Below are 17873 nucleotides of genomic sequence, written 5' to 3'. Positions count from 1 at the left end.
GGGGCACAGTGGTGAATATTGGGAAGGGCACAGAGATGGCTGTCACGAGGGTGGGCTGCCCATCCCAATAAAACGTTCCTAACATGGCAGGACAGGGTTAATAGGGCGTAAAGCATTCTCGCATTCACAGGACCTGACCTAACTGGTAAGAGAGGCTTAGACGGGACACAGTGTTCCTAGAAACCAATGTGGGTCCTTTGACATGTGTATCACCAGGCCTAGCCGATGCTTTCCAGTCCAGATGGTTTCATTTGTTTAACTATCCATCACTAAGGGCTCTATTTTAATTAACAAACCTTACACAATGGTCAATCTAAGTGCAGGCGGTAGCGCTATAGGTTCAGGGGTGTGTCAGAAATATTTTACCATTATTGGCGCACTTGCTAGCGTTGGCTGGGATTTGATGAATAAACAAGTTGTGGGTGTGTCGAGGCTTGGCCCCTCACTGGCCAATCAGAATGTGCTCCATTGCGAAATATGAGGTTGCTTCAAGTTGTGTATTTCTGGTCTTTTATGTATTGCCTTGGAATCAACTCCAATTTCAATGGTAGTCCGTTATAGTTTGTTAAATGGCCTACAGAAACAAAATGTTAAAATGTGGACCTATCTTTTCTAAATATTTTAAGTTGAACCCATTTGCAGTCCACATTGTTCTAAATAATTGCATAGCTTCAATAGCATTCACATTCACGGGCTAGGCCTACTGTAAATTGCATTATGGTTGAGTATGGACATGCCAAACATTGTCAATAAGCAAGATTAAATTCATTATTGATAATGCCTAAAAAGAGAACGAATAATTTCAATGAAATTCTAAACTAAACTACAACTTGTTTTAACCTCTACCGAGCACCTACCCCGGGTCCGGGAGCAACCCCCCCCCCCCCCCCCCCCCCCCCCCACACTGATTAGCATCGCTAGCATAGCGTCACAATTAAATAGTAGCATCTAAATATCATTAAATCACAAGTCCAAGACACCTAATGAAAGATACAGATCCTGTGAATAAAGCCACCATTTCAGATTTTTAAAATGTTTTACAGGGAAGACACAATATGTAAATCTATTAGCTAAACACGTTAGCAAAAATCACCATTTTTCTTGTCCACCATTTTCTCTCAACACCAGTAGTTATCACCAATTCGGCTAAACTCAGATATTGATAGCCACTAACCAAGAAAAAACCTCCTCAGATGACAGTCTGATAACATATTTATGGTATAGGATAGGTTTTGTTAGAAAAATGTGCATATTTCAGGTAGATGTCATAGGTTACAATTGCACCCACCGTCACAAATGGACTAGAATAACTACATAGAGCAACGTGTTTACCTACTTACTAATCATCAAACATTTCGTAAAAATACACAGCATACACTAATCGAAAGACACAGATCCTGTGAATACAGACAATATTTCAGATTTTCTAAGTGTCTTACAGCGAAAACACAATAAATCGTTATATTAGCATACCACATATGCAAACGTTACCAGAGCATTGATTCTAGCCAAAGAGAGCGATAACGTAAACATCGCCAAAATATATTAATTTTTTCACTAACCTCAGAATTCTTACGATGACACTCCTGTAACATCATATTAAACAATCCATATATAGTTTGATGGAAAATGTGCATATTTAGCGGCACAAATCGTGCTTACACAATGGAAATACTGTCCAACTACTCAAGCAATCTGTCACGTTCCTGACCTATTTCTGTTAGTTTGTTATGTGTGTTAGTTGGTCAGGACGTGAGGTTGGGTGGGCATTCTATGTTTTCTGTTTCTGTGTTGGTTTTGGGTTGCCTGGTATGGCTCTTAATTAGAGGCAGGTGTTTGGCGTTCCTCTAATTAAGAGTCATATTTAGGTAGGCGTTGTCACAGTGTTCGTTGTGGGTGATTGTCTTCCGTGTCTGTGTCTTTACACCACGCGGGACTGTTTACGGTTTGTTCGGCTTGTGTAGCCTATGTTCCTATTCGTGCGTTTTTCTTGTTTTATGTAAGTACGTCGTCTAGGTCTGTCTACACCGGTTGTTGTTTTTGTTAGTTTAATCAAGTTCGTGTTTTCGTTAAATAAATATGTCTTTTCACTACGCTGCGCCTTGGTTCCCTCAATACTCCCGAATGCCGTTACACAATCTGCCCGGCAGCATCATGATAATACAACTATTTTTATCGAAAACTATTCATAAACTTGACTAAAAAAATACAGGTTGGCCATGAAATGAAAGATGCATTAGTTATTAATGCAACCGCTAAGTTAGATTTTTAAAATTAACGTTACTAGACATACAGTGTGCGTTACAGACAGACTAGTGCCGCAATAACGGCGTCACTATTTACCGTTATTGAGTTAACATTTTTCCACATAAAAATGGAATAACATCATAAATAGCTCTTACTTTTCGACGAGCTTCCATCGGAATCTTGGCCAAGTGGTACTTTTGTCCAAAAGAATCGTTGCTTGGTTGTAAAACGTTGCATTCAACTTCTGATATAGCAGCTAACTATAGCTAACAATTGCTAACATTAGCTAACGTGTCCAAATCCTCATTACGCAATACTGAGGAAATTCCGAAAAATAGCAATATACTTGCATAATCTGATATAACTCGGTTTCAAATAGCTTCGTTATGATGTTTCTAACACCTATATCAAATTAAATTACAGACTGATATATCTAAAGTTCATTACTTAGCGTTCGAAAATGGCATCCCTAGGTCTCTCTCTGCGTAAAGTTCAACGTCGAAAAGAAGGCGTACCTCACTCCTTGGTCTTTTATAACCTCTGACAGCTACGTAGGAAGCCCATTCCACTTCTCATTGGTTACTGACATCCAGGGGAAGGCGGGTGCAGTTCGTGTCGTTCCATAGGATATACACACCCCTTTAAACTGAACTGCGATCAGAGCTTCGCTCTCAGACCTTCGCAAAACCTGTCATGGATTTCGCTGTAGGAAGAGTTCTGTTCCACTCAGAGACATATTATTCAAACGGCTATAGAAACTAGGTAGTGTTTTCTATCCAATAATAACAATAATATGCATATTGTACGATCAAGAATTGAGTAGGAAGCCGTTTCATCTGTAGAGACAATTATGCTAATTTGAAACAGCACCCCCTATAGTCGCAAGAAGTTAAATAGGCTATGTCACACTTACAGGACGCATAATTTATCCCGTGGCCATTTAAAATTAAAACAATGCAGACTACGGAGGGTTTTACGACATGTCCAAACGTTTCACAGGAGCGGGACAAAGATCCAAGATGAAGTGAAAATGTCCATTCACCCTTTCAGCTCCCAAATAAAAAATGTTTACAGATCAGATCGCATTCACACATCTCCAGAAGTTGCATTGCGTGAGTCCCACAAACATTGTAACCATAAAACCAGGGAAGGTGAATCATTCCAATAAGATTTGTTGTGATAAAATGTCATTAAAAACAAAAAATCTGCTCTTCTTTTTTTTACTACAACAACAACAATAAATACATGTAAAATGTAATGATATCATAAAATCGTCAGGATAAAAAAAGACCCGCGTCGCTGTTAATCCAGCCTTCGTTATAGTATGCCTAAGGGAGGACTTGGGTTTTGAATATATGAAATGGAAAACAAGCAATTGTTACAGGTTATAGATCACTTCTAAATATGAGGTTCACCAGTATTCACCGAGGTTCTCATCTCTCATTTCATGATGGCCATGGACACATAGCGTACATCATGGAGGGGGTTTTAAGCACGTCCAAAACGGGACCTGTGTGGCTAAAATAGTGTGGGTTTGCCTACAGTGCATAGATAAAAAGGGAATGTCAGCTCACTGTTTTACTCCGATCAAACGTTATATTTAAATAATTTATTTAAAAGCGGCCTCAGGAGCTAGGCCCTTTGTCGACAGTCTTGACTACTTCGCGATTGCATTGGGCAGGACAAAAAAAAACTTAATTGAGAGGATGGGAGGATATGCTTGGTTTTTAACCAAATGAAATGAAATGGGAAAAACATACGTTTTTCGAAGTATACAGACACCAAAATACGAAGTATACAGACACCAAAAGCACTTTAGGCTACTCTTGTTCCATACGACTATGGGTAGTGACTAGTGTGCGTGTCACAGCTGGATAGGCTGCGTTTCCGCTGTCAAAATTCATACCATAACCAACTGTGTTACTGCTGAAACCAACTTTTGGTTGGTCTTAAATATCCCTACCGGCGCTGTCTGAAATTAGCACTTTGGATCTAGTTTTTAAGGGCACACCTCAAAAATGTCCACCCCTCCCATCTGAGCGCCAGCGAGCTGATACAAGACAGGCAAATTGCCGAACCTGGCGTCAGGGCTGGAAAATGCCAGTTTTTAGGTGACGAAATTGCAGTCTAACGCGTTTGACACTAGCGCCGCTTTAACGGCAGACGAAAATAGAGCCTTAAGTGTGCACCGTACTTAAACAGTTTGCACTTATCCAATCATGAGAGTAATCTGAATTAGACATAGGCCTAACCCAATTCCATAGCATTTTCCTTCAAGGGATATGTATTTCTGTGTATTCGTTCTTTCATGAGGTTAAGCACAATGCATTTACACACAACGGCCCAATAGCAGCTCCCTCGTGCTTTCCGTCCTTCCCCACATCCTTCCTGACCCATCCATGCAAATTAACTGGGGCAAACTTCTGTTCGCTGCTTGACCCGCAATGCATTTGAGTTTTGACAAACCCATCTGCATTGTCTTCCCCCTCCCTCTCACCCCTTTTCTGGGAGCTGCCCAGCCATGAAGCTTCTTGTCAACGTGGCCTTGTTTTTCTCTACCACTCTTTCCCTCCTGCTCTCTCGATCTCTTCTCTCCCCCTCCTCTTTGAGTGCTGTGCATTATACGGCTGCCCCACAATGTGAACGTATTATTTCAGTGGCTCTAAACAGCCGCCCTTGGAATGACACTATGAACACGTTGTGTTTTTAAAATGATTTGGCTAGTTTGGACACACAGATGGACTGCAGGTCATTTAGTGTAATGTCCGTGTGTGTGGTCAGGGAGTGGCAGGTAGCCTAGCGGTTAAGCTTAAACGCGCTGGCCCAGTAAGCGAAAGGTCGCTGGTTTGAACCCCCAAGCCAACTAGGTAATAAATCTGTCAATGTACCCTTGAGCAAGACGCTTAATCCTAGTTGCTCCTGTAAATCACTCTGGATAAGAGCGTCTGCTAAAGTGTACGTGTTCTCTTGAGAAGTGCATGGAATTGGACCATTTTGTTGTGGCTCAGTTGGTAGAGCATTGCGCTTGCAACGCCAAGGTTATGAGTTCGATTCCCACGGGGACCAGTACGAAAAGAAATTGAAGTATGAAAATCTATGCACTCGCTACTGTAAGTCGCTCTGGATAAGAGCATCTGATAAACGACTGAAATGTAAACGTCTTGTCCTAGGTAAAGAACACGGGATATAAATCATTGAAAGGGCTGGACAATGGTGGAGTGTTATTTTTTAAACAAGCCATTTAAGACGTATAAGATCAGACAACTGCTAGAATTGGTTATAAAAAAAAAATTCAGAAAGTACTTATATCCCTTGACTTATTCCACACTTTGTTGTGTTACAGCCTAAATACAAAATTGAATAAATAGAGTTTTTCTCTCACTCATCTACACACACACAATATCCCATAATGACAAAGTCAAAACGTCTTTTTCGATTTTCTTTGCACATTTATTGAAAATGAAATACAGAAATATCTCATTTACATAAGTTTTCACACCCCTGAGTCAATACTTTGTAGGAGCACTTTTGGTGGCGATTACAGCTTTGAGTCGTCTTGGGAAGGTCTGTATCAGCTTTGCTTCCTTGCAGATTTTCTCGAGTTCTGTTAAGTTAGATGGGGAGCGGAGTTGAACAGCAGTCTTCCAGTCTTTCCACAGATTTTGAATGGGATTCAAGTCTTGTCTTTGGCTGGGCAACTCAAGTACTTTCACATTCTTTTTCTGAAGCCATTCCAGCGTTGCTTTGGCTGTATGCTTGGGGTCATTGTCCTGTTGGAACGTAAATCTTCGCTCCAGTCTAAGGTCGTTTGCGCTGTGAAGCAAGTTCTCATCAAGGATTTGCCTGTATTTGGCTCCATTCATTGTTCCCTCTATCTTTACCAGTCTACCAGTCCCTGCTTCTGAAAAGCATCCCCATAGCATGATGCTGCCACCCGCATGCTTCACCATAGAGATGGTGTTAGACGGGTGATGAGCTGTGCCTGGTTTTCTCCAGACATAGGTCTTTGCATTCAGACCAAGTGTTACATTTTTGCCTCATCAGACCACAGAATCCTTTGCCTTATGCTCTCAGAGTCTTTCATATGCTTTTTTGCAAACTCCAGAAGTGCTATCATTTGCCTTTTTCTCAGGAGGTGCTTCCGTCTGGCCACTCTACCATAAAGCCCAGATTGCTGAAGTGCTAGAGAGACTGCGATCCTTCTGGCAGGTTCTACCATATCAGCCAAGGAACTCTGTAGTTCTGTCAGAGTGGTCATTGGATTCTTGGTCACCTCCGTGACCAAGGTAATCTTTTACGGTTGCTTAGTTTGGTTGGACGGCCAGCTCTAGGCAGAGTCTGGGTAGTTCCACTGTGCTCTTGGAAACTTTCAACAGTAGAAATTGTTTTATATATCTACCCCAGATATATGACTCCTCACAATTCTATCTCGGAGATCTACGGACAGTTCCATGGACTTCATGGTATAGTTGCTGCTCTGACATGCACTGTCAACTATGGGACCTTATATAGACAGGTGTGTTTCTTTCTAAGTCATTTCACAATTTAATTGGCCTCAGGTGAACTCCAATCAAGTTGTAGTGACATCTCAAAGATAATTTGGAGTGTCATAGCAAAGGAGTGTGAATACTTATGTAGAGGAATACTTAATGAAGGCACTGTATGTACAATAATAACCTGAATCTCTGTCGAAGCCAGATGTACAAATGCCACAATAGGTGCTTGCATGTGTGCGTGCCTGTCTCTCACACCATCATGCATGAGCAACTCTGCTGTGGTGCCAGGATGTGCGATACCAGTGGCACAGTGTAGAACAAGCACTGAACATGTAGGCGATTGGCACTGCCCTGCCCTACGGACTCAATCCGGGTGTCCATTCCATGCCCTGGCATGGGTCCCCTTTCAACCCCCTGATTCTGCACACACAAACACAAAAACAGAGACCATGTGTGGGAAGGGCAGTGACTAGAGTTTCATCAATGTACAGAACCCCTCTGTGTCTTTTATTGACAATGGATGCTTTCCCGCCATCGCTCCCCTGCCTACTCTTGAAAAGCCATTCGACCCTCAGGCTGCTGGTATGAAAATTGAGCATTGCCATTGTTTCCTGATAACATTTCCCATTCATAACCTAACCTACTCTCTGCCTGACTGGGATTTTTTCGGCAGTTTTGTCTTCTTCATTGTCTCATGTGATATTCAAAGGTTAGTGTGTTTGTTTTTAGGTGGTTATGGAGGTCAGAGTTCAACGTTATGGGAACAGGGGGGGGGGGGGGGCGCCACATAATTAGTCCAGTAACCATGGCAACACTCCAAAGCCAACGGCACAGGCTCTATCAGGGATGCGCACGCCATCCATTGGTGCTCCCTAGCTGAGTCTGATCCCAGAGAGTAGCCGCCAATTGCCAAAGCTCCCATGATGCAACAGACCCTCTGGTTTCATATGGAAGACGAAGGATGCTTGAGATTCAAAGTGCATATCTAATGAAACAATACAAGCTCCCCGGACCCATGTGCTGGCTAGTCAAGAAAGAAATGCAGCTTATTACATGTTTCATCTCTGCTGGTTTACTTCACCTATGAAATCAGGAAAAAGGTCTCCACTTGAAAGTAAAATGATTGAAATTTCTCCGTGACCCTTGATGTCTGATTACCGCACTTGCAAAAGTACTCAATAGCCGTAACTGGGTCATCGCTGCATAGGCGACTTACAGTAACCCCACTGCTGGATATCTTAATATGTCTTGCCATGTTTCAGTCACTGAACCTGTGACATGGCAGTGAATTAGCCCTACAACATCAAAGCCCTTCCCTGGCCACTAGAGAAGGGGCCCTTTCAGGTGGGGAAAACTTGGGGCCCACTGCCACTGAATCTAGCCCCCAAGATGTTTTCAGTTGAAACAGACACAATTTATACCTTATCCTCATGTGATCTGCCTTGAATCACTGTAGAAGAGTTTCTCTGGTGTGCTTATCTTGGCTGGGGTGTGATTTCTCACACAACCCAACACCTCCCTTGGTCAGTAGCGAGGGAAAAACGCATCCCCACAAAAAGTATAGTCGCCTTCTAACCAGGAATCTCGTAACCTACACCCTGGAGCCATGCACATGTTAAAATGCAGCTTGACTTGCACTTGGGATTGATTGTTGTGCGTGCCAAGCGAGCTGCTCGGAAAGGCTGCGGAGCAACTGTTGCTATCTCATTCACACTAGCAGGGAGGGGCCCTTTTTATTTTGATTTGATTAAAAGGTTCTCAGATTCAAGAGGAAGTTGCGGACGGACTATCTATCAGGGCTTACTTTTTCTGAAGGTCTGCTTTGTGTTAGATCGTGTCATGACCAATGAAATTGATTGAGAGGACCAGTCACAGATCACTTTGAAAGGAGTAGACTGTTTTTATATGGAGCGTTTAACAGCTTCCCATAGTAAATGTGGAGTATGACGATTATGAAGGGCTGTTGGTAGGCAGGGCTTGACCTCGATCCCCTAGGCTTGTCTTAAGTCAGATAGATTTAGGGCTGCCCTCAACAACAACAGAAATACTGGTCGACCGAGAGTCATCTGTTCTTTCGACCAATCAATTGGTCAAAATGTTAAAACGTGTATTTTTCCCTATATAGGCATTCCCTACGTGTTTTAATAAAGCTACTGAGCTTGTCTGACGCTTTAAGCACAATGTAATCAAATAATTAAGACACACAAATTACTCAAGAGGGAACCAGAGAAAGCCTAACCAGAAGAAGAAAAAAAAACTGTTCCCGACCCACTTCTTCCCGCTGCTGTTGGCCTTTGCAGATTTTTGCTGTTACCCTCCTGAAGTTGCTGTTAGGTAATAGGTTACACCAAGGGTCGGCAACCTTTTCCATTTGGGGTGCCAATTTATCTTTCCATTTCTATCGATCTGTGTGGCAGTTATGATTTTCATATGTACTTTTTTCGTGGAACAGTTTCCTTTCATTTATTACAAAGTCTTCGTATCTCCAAATCATTATCATATGGTTAATCAAAATTCTAAAAGTAACCTCTGTTGCCATTGCCAACTATGTAAAAATAGCCTACATAAAGCCAACAAATAAAAACATTTCAGCCTGCAGGTAGAAAAAAATCCTGATAAAAATAAATATCCTATAAATCACATTGTCTACACATGGCCAATCTTCAAGAAACTTGAAACATTGTATGGGTCAGGCCTGAAAGCTCTCTCTAGCAAACACGCAACATTGTATAAAATATTCTGGGCCCTCAGAGTTTCCTGCACAAGTGAGCTCCGGGCAGACATAGCTGTAGGCTATTCGCGCAAGGGATAAGAAGTAATCAGGTAGGCCTATTTTATAATTCTTTATTTTACAATTCCACTGGATCAGAACATGACATTTTTTCCCCCTTTCAGGCTGAGTGGTGGTTATCGAAAGAGAGCTGGAGAGATTTTTTTTAAATAGGCTATGTTGAGGAACTATTGTCATTCTCAATGGATGTAAAAACAGACTTAATTTACTTGCTGTTTGAGGTGAAGAGAAAATTGCTTTGAGAAGCTCCACAGTGGTAGTGAGTTAAGACAATCAGAAATACTATCAGATTCCCAAATGGCACATTTATAGGCCTACATTTGCGCACAGGCCAGGTAGCCTAGGCCTACTTCTATGTACAGTGCATTTGGAAAGTATTCAGACCCCTTGACTTTTTCCACGTTGTCACGTTACAGCCTTATTCTTAAATGGATCTAATCGTTTTTTTCCCTTATCAAGCTACACACAATACTCCATAATGACATAAGTATTCAGACCCTTTCCTCAGCACTTTGTTGAAGCACCTTTAGCAGCAAATACAGCCTCGGGAATACTTGGGTATGACGCTACGAGCTTGGCACAACTGTATTTGTGGAGTTTCTCACATTCTTATCTGCATATCCTCTCAAGCTCTGTCAGGTTGGATGTTCGCTCGTGTTCAAATCCGGGTTCTTGCTGGGCCACTCAAGGACATTCAGAGACGTGTCCCAAAGCCACTCCTGCGTTGTCTTGGCTATGTGCTTAGGGTTGTTGTCCTGTTGGAAGGTGAACCTTTGCCCCAGTCTGAGGTCCTGAGTGCTCTGGAGCAGGTTTTCATCAAGGATCTCCCTGCACTTTGCTCCGTTCATCTTTGCCTCGATCCTGGCTAGGCTCCCAGTCCCTGCCGCTGATAAACATCCCCACAGCTTGATGCTGCCACCACCATCCTTCACCGTAGGGATGGTGCTTATTTTCCTTCAGGCGTGACGCTTGGCATTCAGGCCAAAGAGTTCAATCTTGGTTTCATTAGACCAGATAATCTTGTTTCTCATGGTCTGAGAGTCCTTTAGGTGCCTTTTGGCAGACTCCAAGTGGGCTGTCATATGCCTTTTACTGAGGAGTGGTTTCCATCTGGTCACTCTACCATAGAGGCCTGATTGGTGGAGTGCTGCAGAGATGGTTGTCCTTCTGGACGGTTCTCCCAACTCCACAGAGGAACTCTGGAGCTCTGTCAGAATGACCATTGAGTTCTTGGTCAACTCCCTGACCAAGGCCCTTCTCCGATTGCTCAGTTTGGCCGGGTGGAAAAGGAAAATGTCTTCCATTTAAAAATGATGGAGGCCACTGTGTTCTTGGGGACCTTCAATGCTGCAGAAATGTTTTGGTATGCTTCCCCATACCTTTTCCTCGACACAATCCTGTCTCGGAGCTCTACGGACAATTCCTTTGACCTCATGGCTTGGTTTTTGCTCTGACATGCACTGTCAACTGTGGGACCTTACATAGACAGGTGTGCGCCTTTCCAAATCATGTCCAATCAATTGAATTTACCACAGGTGGATTCCAATCAAGTTGTAGAAACCTCTCAAGAATGATTAATGAAAACAGAATGCAGCTGTGCTCAATTCGAGTCTCATAGTAAGGGTCTGAATACTTATGTAATTTTTTTTATTTTTAATTTGAATACATTTGCAAACTTTTATTTATTTATTTTTATTTTATTTTACATTTTATCCCCTTTTCTCCCCAATTTTCGTGGTATCCAATCGCTAGTAATTACTATCTTGTCTCATCGCTACAACTCCTGTACGGGCTCGGGAGAGACGAAGGTCGAAAGCCATGCGTCCTCCGAAGCACAACCCAACCAAGCCGCACTGCTTCTTAACACAGCGCGCCTCCAACCCGGAAGCCAGCCGCACCAATGTGTCGGAGGAAACACCGTGCACCTGTCCCCCTTGGTTAGCGCGCACTGCGCCCGGCCCGCCACAGGAGTCGCTGGAGCGCGATGAGACAAGGATATCCCTACCGGCCAAACCCTCCCTAACCCGGACGACGCTAGCCCAATTGTGCGTCGCCCCACGGACCTCCCGGTCGCGGCCGGCTGCGACAGAGCCTGGGCGCGAACCCAGAGACTCTGGTGGCGCAGTTAGCACTGCGATGCAGTGCCCTAGACCACTGCCCCACCCGGGAGGCCCCATTTGCAAACATTTTTAAAAACATGTTTGCACTTTCATTGTGGGGTATGGTGTGTTGATTGCAGAGGATTTTTTAAATGTATTTAATACATTTTAGAGTTAGGCTGTAACGTAGCAAAATCTGGAAAAAATCAAGGGGTCTGAATACTTTCCGAATGCACGGTATATTTCTGCCGAGATGCGCTTTTAAATGGATTATGAATGATTAGTGGAATTTCATTCTGACAAAGACAACCTTTCGTAGGGCTGAGGCGAGAATAGTGGAGTTGGCACCGGCCGTCTCACTCTGAAGGTAAAGCACCCGAGACTTGACTTTGAAACCTGTTTTTTCTTTTACCAGAATAGAAGCACTCCTCGACCTTGAGTCTGCTCTCCAGCTTTTCCTCTTTTTCGTCCTGCTTTGCTTTCCCCCCCTGTGTTTCCTCCCTGGCCTACTCCATCCATCAATTGTTGTAACACGACTGCCGGGATGGATACCCTGATAGTTTTTGTCACATACTGTCTGTGACAAGAGGGGTAGAAGTATTTGACCCAGCCTTCTCTCACACCCTGTTCCCATATACTGCTTGCTCACTCGCCTCATCATGAGCACATAGTGGAGTTATTCTCAGCGAGTCTCTCTCCACGGAACGTCTGATACCTATTCCTTAACTACACCCCCACCACCACCAACCACACCCACACACACAGATACACAAACCACCCTACACCCCAAAAGCCCCCTCCCCCGCCCCCCGCCCCTGAGTCTCTGTCTACAAGCCCATGAGGTCCTCTGAGCAAACATAGCTCCCGACCCCGACCCTCTCTAATCAGGCACAAATTAGGCGTGTCGAGAAGAGACCCCCCCCCCCTACCACTAACGTCCCACCCCCTCCATCACATCTCCACAGGGCCAGCTTTCTGGGAGCTGTATCTACTCTTGCCGTGAGGGAGGGATCCCCCCCCAATTTTATGGGCTTGTAGCGGCATCTTGGCCCTTTTCTCCACACACACACACACACACACACACACACACACACACACACACACACACACACACACAGGCACACACACCCTCCTCCGGCGCTTCTCTTCCGATGGGACTGTAATGACATTAACAGCTTCTTCCTCCCGTGAACAGTTTCCACTTTGTACCTATTTCTTCTTCTCCGCTCTTTTTTTCTCTCCTTCCTCCTCTCCGAGACCCGTGTAGCCCAATTAAGAGTAAAGCAAAGGACGCCGTGAAAGCCAGGGGTCTACAATAACAGAAGCCAGGGGTCTACAAGAGCTGATTTACGTATTCAGATTCAGCCCCAGACATGTAAAGAATCCAGATCTGAGTTCCCAGGCCTTCCGGCTAGCTAGCTCACTAGCAAGGCTTGTCCAGCCCCAGCACCACCTAAAGAGAGGTTGGGTAGCGTTGGTGGGTGGTGCTGTTGCTGATGGTCTTTGTACTGCCTTGCACTGTTTGTTACCCATATGCTTCTATTTCCCCCTTCCAACTTTACTGTACCTCCTCGCCCCACCTCTGAACAATCTCCTGTTTATTTCTCACAGGGCGGAAGCCATCGTCCCACAGAACATACTAAAGGCCTGGGGAAGTCGTTAACCACCACACACTACAGGACACTGGTAGGTTCTGCTGCCTGCTTCTCTCTCCTTATAGCTATATGTAGTATGTCTGTGGACTGTATGCACATACACACACATATATATATATATTTTTATGCACACACATTCTCTCTCTCATTTCTCAATCTCACTCAGTTAGGCAGGGTAACTTATAGCCCCCTCTGCAGGGTGATGTATCGACTCCCACTGATCGGATGCCAAGAATTCCCAAAAGGGTTTTTATGTTGCCTTCGTCCTACTGTGGAAATATGTACGCCCTCCTTGTCAGATTTCTTTCCTCCATCCATCTCTCTCTTCTCTCTCTCTCTCTCTCTCTCTTTCTCTCTTTCCAAAATGATGTGCGTTTGCAGTGTGGCGTTAAAGTCAGGGTCCTGATATTTACGGTAACATTTCCTGCCTCCCGCCAGTCCAATGCAGGAAATCCAAGAGGCACATTCCATGGTGTTTCCCTAAGCCGGGGGCCTTGTGTGTCTGCTCGGCTCAGACCCCCTACTCCCACTCACTGGAATATGGGACGTTTTGTGGAATAATATGATAATGTGGTGTGCATGGATACCTAAGTCTAAATGCCCTGTCTAGGAGGTTAGCCAATAGTGCCAATAAAAAGTATACACCCCCTTTAACTTTTTTCACATTGTGTCAGTTCCTTAGAGTTTAATGTTTTTATATTAGGATTTCCCCCCACTTATCTACACACCATGCTCCACAGTTTTAAGGGGACTTTTTTTTTATTGAAAAAATACACTGAACAATGTGTTCGCAGTAATAGCTACTGTAAATTGGACAGTGCAGTTATATTAACAAGAGTTTAAGCTTTCATCCAATATAAGACACTTATATATACCGACATTTGTTGTTTCTCTAAAATCTGCGATCTTGGCATAACGCGCTGCATGATTTACAACTGTCCTGTTGACGGAATGCCTATCCCTACTAACAAAAGCACATTCGCGAAAAAATCACAATCGTTGCACAAATGTACCTAACCATAAACATCAATGCCTTTCTTAAAATCAATACACAAGTATATATTTTTTTACCTGCATATGTAGTTAAAATAAATTCATGTTAGCAGGTAATATTAACTAGGGAAATTGTGTCACTTCTCTTGCCTTCAGTGTAAGCAGAGTCAGGGTATATGCAGCAGTTTGGGCTCATTGCAAACACCATTTCTACCTAACAAGACCGTAATTCATTTGACAGAATTTGACATAATTATGGCATAACATTGAAGGTTGTGCAATGTAACAGCAATATTTAGACTTAGGGTTGCCACCCGTTTGATAAAATATTGAACGGTTCTGTATTTCACTGAAAGAATAAACGTTTTCGAAATGATAGTTTCCGGATTTGACCATATTAATGAACAAAGGCTTGTATTTCTGTGTGTTAATTATATTATAATTAAGTCTATGATTTGATATTTGATAGAGCAGTCTGACTGAGCAGTGGTAGGCAGCATCAGGCTTGTAAGCATTCATTCACACAGCACTTTACTGCATTTGCCAGCAGCTCTTAGCAATGCTTGAAGCACAGCGCTGTTTATGACTTCAAGCCTATCAACTCCCGAGATTAGGCTGGCAATACTAACGTGCCTATAAGAACATCCAATAGTCAAAGGTATATATGAAAAGGTATATGAAATACAAAGAGAGAAATAGTCCTATAATTCCTGTAATAAGTTTTTGCATTATTTAAACCAAATTTAAGTGGTTTCATTATTTATTTGAGACTAAAAAATGATTTTATTGCTGAGGAGTATTTCTATCTGTAATAAAAACTCATTCTGATAGGCGGGACCTGGCTCCCAAGTGGCTAGGCCTATGCCTTCCCAGGCCCACCCATGGCTGTACCTCTGCCTATTCATGTGAAATCCATAGATTAGGGTCTAATTCATTAATTTCAATTGACTGATTTCCTTATGTGAACTGTAAAAATATTTGAAATTCTTGCATGTTGCATTTATATTTTTGTTCAGGACATGTGTCTTTTTATTCCTTAGCCATTTCAATGTAGCTTTGGCTGTGTGCTTCGGGTCGTTGTCATGCTGAAATGTGATCATCCGTTTTAGTTTCAGCTTTCTTGCAGAGGGCAGCAGGTTTTCCTCAAGGACCTTTCTGTACATTTCTCAATTCATATTCCTTTCTATCCCGATAGGTGAAATATAACTGAAACATCCCCATAACAGGATGCTGCCACCACCATGCTTCACCGTAGGGATGGTGTGGTGTGTTGGGTTTGCATCAAACATAGCACTTTGCATTTAGGCCAAAAAGTTCCACAACACTATTGGCCACATGGCTACAGTGTTTTTTTTTGCGTACTTCAAACGGGATTCAAGGTGGGCTTTCTTGAGTAATGGCTTCCTTCTTGCCACACTACAATACATGCCAGATTTGTGGAGTGCTTGGGATATTGTTATCACATGCACAATTTGACCAGTCTTGGCCATAAAAGCCTGTAGCTCTTTCAAAGTTGCCATTTGACTCTTGGTAGCCTCTCTGATTCGTCTCCTACTTGCTCAGTCATCCAGTCTGGAGGGACGGCCTGATCTAGGCAGGTTCTTGTTGGTGCCATACACCTTCCACTTGTTAATAATCGTCTTGACCGTGCTCCAAGGGATATTCAAGGCCTTTGAAATATTTGTATACCCACCCCCTGATCTGTGCCTTTCCACAACTTTGTCCCGGAGTTCTTTTGAAATCTCTTTGGTGCTCATGGTTGAGTGTTTGCTTTGCAATTCACTACCCAGCAGAAGTAACCTACAGGAACTGCTGAATGTATCTTGAAATCATGTGAATCACTACAATTTAACACAGGTGGAGGCCAATTAACTTGGTGTGTGATTTTGAAGGTGATTGGTTGCACCTGAGCTAATATAGGATCACTATTACAAGGGCGGTGGACACTCATCTAACCAAGCTATTTAATTAGAATATTTTTATAGATAAATAAAAAATAAAAAACAATTTTACTTCAAAGTTGTGGGGTAGGATGTGCAAATCAATGGGGGAATAATAACAATTTTAATGCATTTTATATCCAGGCTACAAGGCAACAAAAGGTGAACATTTTGAAAGGGTGTTTAGACTTTCTATAGGCACTGTATGCATGTTTGTTTTAGCTCTCATTGCAATTTAAGTCTTTCAGTGTGTGTCCCAATACCGTAGGTGGTGGCATCGTGGCAAAACATTTCATGCAGTACAGTTTAGGAGTATAATGCATGTTGGGGTTCAATTCATAAATAGACGTTGGACATTCCTGTTATATGTGTACTTTTCTCTCCGTGATTTGAATTTTTATTTGCTCTCCTTTTTAATTTCCTGTCCTCTCCAGCTGGGTGAATGGGAGAGAGATAGAGAAATGGATGGAAGTTCTTAATCCCAGTATAATCCTTGCCTAAATCTGAACGCATTAGGAAACAGTAGAAAAAGAGAATGCCGCCCAAGCGGAACACTGAGCTGAGGGTTGTTGGACAGATGTTGGGAGGGAAATACCTCACAATGACTGCAACGGCGTAGTACAGAAAAGCTTTCAGCAAACTCTGTTTGTCCACATCTAGAAGGGGTGGTGAAGTCAGTGGGGAGGGGAGGAGGCAGCTGTGGTTGAGACATTGAGTCAGTTTTGACATGGAAAGCATTAGAATGGCCATTTTGGCCAGAGATGGCTGTGGGACTAAAGGGAATGGTTTGCTTTAAACTGGCGCCTCGTGTTTACCTCTGCACTTAGAGTAATGCTGTACCTCCATTTGAAGTAAGGTCATAAATATATATATATGTTTTATAGCCTTTTGTGAACTAACACTCGCACTTGACTTGTTTCTCCCCTACTAGTACTGACTTTGCTAATAGCTACTTTATTAGGTAAAAATGGAATTACTATGACTGAAGTATGTGGTTGTCCCACCTAGCTATCTTAAGATGAATGCACTAACTGTAAATCGCTCTGGATAAGAGCGTCTGCTAAGTGACTACAATGTACGTGTAAATGTAATCTGCCTGTTTGATGGATGTGGCACTAAAAGATCTCTTTGTATATCTTGAACTGTTTTCTACAATTTCGGGTGACTCCGTTACATTAGACTTAGGGGGGACTATCGGCCTCTTCGAAATGCCCTCGATAAGAATTTCTTCCGAAAAGTAAACCGGAGGCGTTGTAGACGAAGGCGAGATGCATTTTCCACTACCCTGTAGGAGGAGCTACTTGGTCATTCGAGAGAGAACAGCTGGAGGATATTTTAGAAGGTGTGTTTTGCCTGAAGGATGAGGATAGGAGGACGGGGGGGGGGGGGGGGGGGGGGGGGGCTATATTGGTGTTACATACATCGTGTGTCTGGGGTTGGGTAGGGGGTGTTAGGTTGAGGCGCAGGCTTCAGCCCCCAGAGTCCCATTGCTGGGTTACAGGCTAACACCTCGTGAATCTCGCCTGGTCCAGCAAGGCTTCTGCCGACACAGTCTGCAGTGTTTGCACACACACGCACACTTACATTCATTCACATGCATCGCACGCGCGTGTCGTGCACACCCGCTTAGGCCTACACGCGTACACACGCAT

General features: G+C 43.3%; 1 protein-coding gene across 2 annotated transcripts in view; it reads left to right on the top strand.

Moving 5' to 3' along the window:
* The window catches only part of LOC129829223 (thyroid hormone receptor alpha-like), a 192632-nt gene that overhangs the window by 74201 nt on the left and 100558 nt on the right, over positions 1-17873 (top strand). For both annotated transcript variants that reach the window (XM_055890886.1, XM_055890884.1), the window contains exon 2: positions 13245-13319. The gene's annotated coding sequence lies outside the window, so the exon portion shown is untranslated. The remainder of the gene's footprint in view (positions 1-13244; positions 13320-17873) is intronic.

This window comes from Salvelinus fontinalis, chromosome 30 (assembly GCF_029448725.1).
Source record: "Salvelinus fontinalis isolate EN_2023a chromosome 30, ASM2944872v1, whole genome shotgun sequence".
In the NCBI taxonomy this organism is placed as follows: Eukaryota; Metazoa; Chordata; class Actinopteri; order Salmoniformes; family Salmonidae; genus Salvelinus; species Salvelinus fontinalis.
Note: the sequence above shows the minus strand (reverse complement) of the source record. Positions and strands in the feature narration are given on the sequence as shown.